The sequence below is a fragment of the Zea mays genome, chromosome 5, assembly GCF_902167145.1.
Source record: "Zea mays cultivar B73 chromosome 5, Zm-B73-REFERENCE-NAM-5.0, whole genome shotgun sequence".
Taxonomy (NCBI): Eukaryota; Viridiplantae; Streptophyta; class Magnoliopsida; order Poales; family Poaceae; genus Zea; species Zea mays.
Window position 1 is genome coordinate 170,269,204 of NC_050100.1, and position 6,481 is coordinate 170,275,684.

A 6,481-nucleotide genomic window follows, 5' to 3' on the forward strand; every position below is an offset into this window, starting at 1 on the left:
ATTTCTATGACCAAATTTACATCTTCGTCAACAATTACAAGTGACGAAGATTAGACTTGAATATTAATGACGAAAATGAAAGGAACGTCATAGACACAAAGTTTGGACGCAACAAGTTCGTCACAGATTAGATTTGATATCGTCATCGCTAATTTGCCTTGATCGGTTGACGTAATGATGAAATAAATTGGTCACAGATGAGTTTTAGTAAAAAACGCCCCACGTGTACACACCACTTGACGGCGTGGGATCCTTGGCCTACATGGGCCGCAGTTTTTTGGTAAAGTGGGACACAGCCCCGCCTGGCGACGTGGCCCCGGCCCACCAACTGGAAGCGGCATGTGTTTATTTGGCAAAAAAAACTTGCACCCGCTGAGCTTCAAACCAGAGACCTGCGCCTTGCTTCGAATCAGTGTTACCACCTGTGGGGGACGGATATCCCCCGGGTCCACCAGAAGGATAAAAGATCTCACGAAAGGCCTGTGGGCCCAATAATTCGCGAGGTCATCCCTTCGTGGGCCTGGGAAAGAACGCTTAGTGAAGTGGATCGACACAAGATCAGACCGACGCAAGCCCAGACGGCCCGACGAATTCGAGCAGTGATCACAACAGTGACCCGACCTTCCCGCGCAGGAGCCTCGTACATCGGAACCGAGCGAGGATGGGTCGGCTGAATTATACTAAGATAGACTCAGTCAGTTCACTATTACTTAGGCACACGTTATTATCATATCCACATGTAATGCCCCACGGTCGAGTATATAAGGCCTAGGGGGCACCCCTTCAAAGACATCTACCTCACTACTTAGCCACCCACCCGGCTCTCTACTTTTCCAACACTAGAGAACCTCCTTGTAACCCACCACATAAAGTACTCACGCCATGACGTAGGGTGTTACGCATCTCAAAGCGGTCCGAACCTGTACACAACTGCCCATTGTCTCTTGTGCATCTAGCACGAACCATCGAGCTACAGTTGGTAACACCGTCCTACTCCAAAAAGCACCTTGAGTGGCAACCCCGGGTGCGCGGTCGGACACAAAACACCGACAGCTGGCGCGCCAGGTAGGGGGTGTGTCATCGATCCAAGCTAGCTCAATGACCGTCACCTTCCAGCACAAGATCATCCTCCGTCCTAGGTCCGTGTTCTACTTTGGAACTATCTCATCTGTAGCAAATGAGGAGGGAACTCTGCATCGCATCGCGGATCCACCAGAGAGAAAGTCTTCCTCAAAGATCTCCGAGAAAATCAGAGCAAAGCAGGAAAAAGCGCAACCTCCAGCGCTCCGAGAACAATTCACCTCCAGCAAGCTAGGAGCCGAGGGTCCGTCTACCCGGAGAACTCCGGTGTCCACCTCTCCGACGGAAAAATGGACACGAATCACAAGGAAAAAGGAAGCGAATGAGGCAAAGGATCGTCAAGCTGCTCTTTCTGTGCCTCCGTCCTAAAAAAAGGGCAGAAAGAGAATCGTCGCGACAACTGTTCCATTCTACCCCGTCATCCTCTTCATCGGGGGAAGAGTAGAATCGAAACCTATCTCCGACGATGAACCGACTGCACCAGGAGAAGAACCTCTTCATCGGGAATCTCGCCGGTGGAGGAACCGACGCGAAATATTCGGCGACATCACGAGGCCGGAGAACGGGATCCAGCGCAGCCCGTATCACGAGACGAGGTCTCAGAAGTGGGAGAAACTCCGGAAGAACGGGTCCTCAGAGAAAGAAGGAACTCTCGACGACGTGACTGTCGGCAGGCTCAAGAACAGGCTGAGCAGGAAACAAGGCAACGTCGAGAGAATCCACTCTTCGGATGCAACCTGAACCCCGACTTTGCCCGAGCCATGAACACACTGAGTGAAGTCGGTGGAGTATTGGCTCGGATAGCTGATGGCCTCCCCCGGACTCCAGACGCCGAGGGCTATCGGCGGCTGTTCACTCGGGTGGCCAACCACCTTCTGCCACTCGTTCATCCGCCAAGCGATCTACGACACGCCATCAACAGTCGGCGGGACGCGCGGAGCTCCATCAACGCTTCGCGCGAACGACGACACGAGAACGAGATCCGTCGCCGAGAAGAGTATGACCGGGATCACGGCATCCCGGCACGGAGTCAGGCCACCAGGACTGAGTCGGCAACGGCTTCGACTGGTGGCACCACCCAGGGACGGTCGAGGCACCATGACAACCACTCCCCTCCCCGGGACAGACATCATCATCGACGACAAGAGGACACGTGTGGAGTATCGGCACTTACTCCACGCCTCAGGGCCATTCAGTGGCCCCCTAACTTCAAGGTCTCCAACGTTGACAAATATGAACCCAAGCAGGATCTGAGTGGCTGGCTGGCCGTCTACACCACTGTCGCCCGAGCCGCTGGGGCAACCGAAGATGTGATGACCACGTACTTTCCTATTGTCCTTGGACAAGACGCGCTGCAATGGCTGTGACACCTACCTCGACATTGCATCGACGACTGGAGCGACTTCAGTCAGCACTTCACCGCCAACTTCCAATCTCTCTCCGACAAACCGGCGCGACCATGGGACCTCAAATCCATCAAGCGCCGGGGGACGAAACTCTCCGGTCATACCTCAAAAGATTGTAGACCATGAGAAATCGCAACCCCGAGGTCGCGGAAGCAGCAGTGATCGAGGACTTCTACCGGGATCCAATGACTCGACCTTCGTCCGAGCCATACTACAGAGGGCGCCGACCACTTCTGAGCAGCTATTCCGGGAAGCCGACCTCTACATCACCGCCGACGAACGAGCTCAAGACCTCATCGGAGGAGCAAAGCCCGCACCGGCAGCACCGCGACGTGATGCGGACCAGCAACCCGACAAACGCTGGGAGAAGAGGCCTCGTGAAGAGGTCCACGCAGCCGGACCGCTCGCCTCTCGCGCCCGAGGAGGACCTCGCGGAGGCGAGCACACACTGGACGACATCCTCGACGCCCAGTGCCCGTACCACAAGGACATGCGCCACACCCTCCGGAACTGCAGAGACTTCAAGCATTCTGTGGGGAACGGCCGACCCTTCCAACCTCTACCTCCTCCCCCACCGCGAGGAGAACCGCGACAACCCCAGCAGTAGGAGGAGGGAGGAGGTGGAGCCTTCCCGCACGTTGACAGAGAGGTCAACGTCATCTTCGGCAGACATGGGTCGCAAGAAACCAAGAGACAACAAAAACTCAACGATCGTCAGATACTGGTGGCGGCTACCGGTCCTCCCACCCCGTACTGATGGTCTGAGCACCTGATCACCTTCACCCGAGCAGATCAGTGGCTCAACTTCGACCACCCAGGCAAGTACCCGCTCCTCGTCGATCCGGTGATCCGAGAGAGCAGGGTAAAGAAGGTATTAGTGGACAGGGGAAGCAGCATCAACGTCACCTTCCTCCGGAGTCCCCCTCAAAGAGCTCCATGAGTTGGACGCACCCTTCTTCGGCATCGTGTCTGAAGGAGAATATCCGCTGGGCCACATCTACATGTCGGTCACCTTCGGAACTTCGAAAAACTACACGACCGAGTTTCTGAGGTTCGAGGTGGCCAACTTCGACTGCGGATACAACGCCATCATCGGGAGGCCTGGATTGGCGAAGTTCATGGCCATTCCACATTATACATACATGATATTGAAGATGCCAAGACCACAAGGAATCATAACTGTGCGCGCTGACTTCCAAGGTGCCGCAGAATGTTTCCGAGTGGCCATTCAGGCGGCCCTCACCACCAAACCATCGGCGATTTCTTCTGCGCAGGCGAACTCAAAGCCTGAGGAAGACCTCGCGATACCCGCGAATGAAGCTCAAGCCGTGACCTCTATACGGCCGACTGAAGAAACCAAGAGAATCAATCTTGGGTTCACCGACGAGCGCAAAACTGCTATCATCAGTTCCAGCCTGGATGACAAATAGGAAGGCGCGCTCATCCAGTTTTTGCAAGATAACCGAGACATATTCGCATGGCAACCTGCTTATATGTCGGGAGTCCCGAGAGAACTAGCTGAGCACAAATTGAAGGTCTACCCCCAGGCGAGGCCGATCCGACAAAAATTACGTCGCTTCACGCCCGACAAGAGAGAAGCCATCCGTGCTGAGCTGGCTCGCTTGGTCGCGGTCGGATTCATTAGAGAGGTGTTACATCCTGAGTGGTTAGCTAACCCTGTTCTTGTACTCAAAAAGAATAAAGTGGATTGGCGCATGTGCGTCGACTATACGGATCTCAACAAACACTGTCCGAAGGATCCCTTCGGACTTCCTAGGATAGACCAGGTGGTGGACTCAACCGCCGGATGTTCTGTGTTGTCTTTCTTGGATTGCTACTCTGGGTATCATCAGATTAGCTTGGCAAAAGAAGACGAGGAAAAAACATCATTCATCACCCCGTTCGGAGCCTTCTGCTATACCTCCATGACGTTCAGCCTCAAAAACGCTAGAGCGACTTATCAGAGAGCTATTCAGACATGCTTAGCCGACCACAGGGGCAAGCGTGTGGAAGCTTATGTGGATGATGTGGTGATTAAGACAGTGAATTCAGAAAACTCCATTGAAGATTTACAGCTGGTCTTCAACAGTCTACGGCGATATCGATGGAAGCTTAATCTCGAAAAATGTGTCTTCGGAGTGCCGGCAGGAAAGTTGCTCGGGTTTATCGTCAGCCGCCGAGGAATTGAGGCCAATCCGGAAAAGATCGAGGCTATCATGAGAATGGAAGCACCACGATCACAGAAGAAAGTACAAAGACTTACCGGATGCATGGCAGCTCAAAGCAGATTCATATCAAGGCTGGGAGAAAAAGGCTTACCGTTCTATAAGTTGCTCAAGAAGGTAGACAAATTCCAGTGGACTTCAGAAGCACAGGAAGCTCTAGATGCGCTGAAGAAATTCTTGACAACACCACCAGTGCTAAAACCACTTCGCCGAGCCACGCCGATTCAACCGGCTGAAGATCTGCTATTATACATCTCTTGCACGACTCACGTGGTGAGCACCGCGTTGGTAGTCGAGCGAGCAGAAGAAGGACATGCATACCCAGTACAACATCCTGTCTATTTCATCAGTGAAGTCCTGGGTCCCTCGAAGAAGAAATACCCTCAAGTTCAGAAATTATTATATGCAGTACTTCTAATTGCACGCAAGCTCCGTCACTACTTCGACGACCACAAAGTCATAGTAGTCACTGGATTTCCGATAGGGGATATTCTTCACAATAAAGAAGCCATCGGAAGAATAGCCAAGTGGGCCTGTGAACTGGGATCTCATGACATTGAATTTCGACCTCGCACCGCCATCAAAACTCAAGCACTAGTTGACTTCGTATCAGAGTGGACCGAGCAACAGGTGTCGGATAACCCGGAAACTGCAGAAGTATGGCGAATGTATTTTGATGGATCGTTGAAACTGCAGGGGGCAGGCGCAGGGATCCTCTTCATTGCACCCGGAGGTGAACAACTCAAATATGCTCTTCAATTGTTATTTCCAGCATCCAACAATGCAGCAGAATAGGAAGCTCTGATTCATGGACTGAACATTGCCATATCACTGAGCATCAAGAGACTAATGGTATACGGAGATTCTCTGGTGGTCATAAGTCAGATAAATAAAGAATGGGATTGCTCGAATGATTCCATGGGAAAATACTGCACCGCCGTCCGAAAACTAGAAGACAAATTTGAGGGTCTGGAATTTCATCATGTGGAGAGAGACCGCAACACGACAGCTGATGCATTGTCCAAGCTAGGATCCAGTCGGACTCAGGTCCCACCTAGAGTTTTTGTCCAAGAAGTACTGCACCCAAGCATTTCACTAGATCGGGTAGAGGAATGCAATATTCTGAGCCAACTAGAGCCAGATGACTGGAGGGAGCCGATCATCAGGTATATAAAAAATGAGGAGGAACCAGATGATAAAAATGCAGCCGAACGCATTGCGAGGCAATCAGCTCATTATACTCTCATTGGGGAAACGCTATACAGAAGGGGCGCATCAGGAGTCCTCATGGAATGCATTCTCTCGACTACTGGAAAACAACTTCTGGATGAGGTCCATACTGGGCAATGCGGGATACACGCAGCATCCACGACCCTGGTTGGGAAGGTCTTCAGGTCGGGTTTCTACTGGCCAACAGCAAAGAGTGATGCAGCCGAGTTAGTCCAGAGGTGCGAAGCCTGCCAGTACTTATCAAAACAGCAGCATTTACCTGCACAGCAACTGCAAACCATACATGTAACCTGGTCGTTCGCATGCTGGGGACTGGATATGATTGGACCCTTCAAGAAAGCTCAAGGAGGATACACTCATGTACTGGTTGCTATCGACAAATTCACTAAATGGATAGAGTTCAAACCCATTGCCTCTCTAACTTCAGCTAAGGCAGTGGAATTCATACAAGACATAATATTCAGGTTTGGAATACCAAATAGCACTATAACCGACCTGGGATCCAATTTCACAAGCTCAGAGTTTTTTGATTTCTGCGAA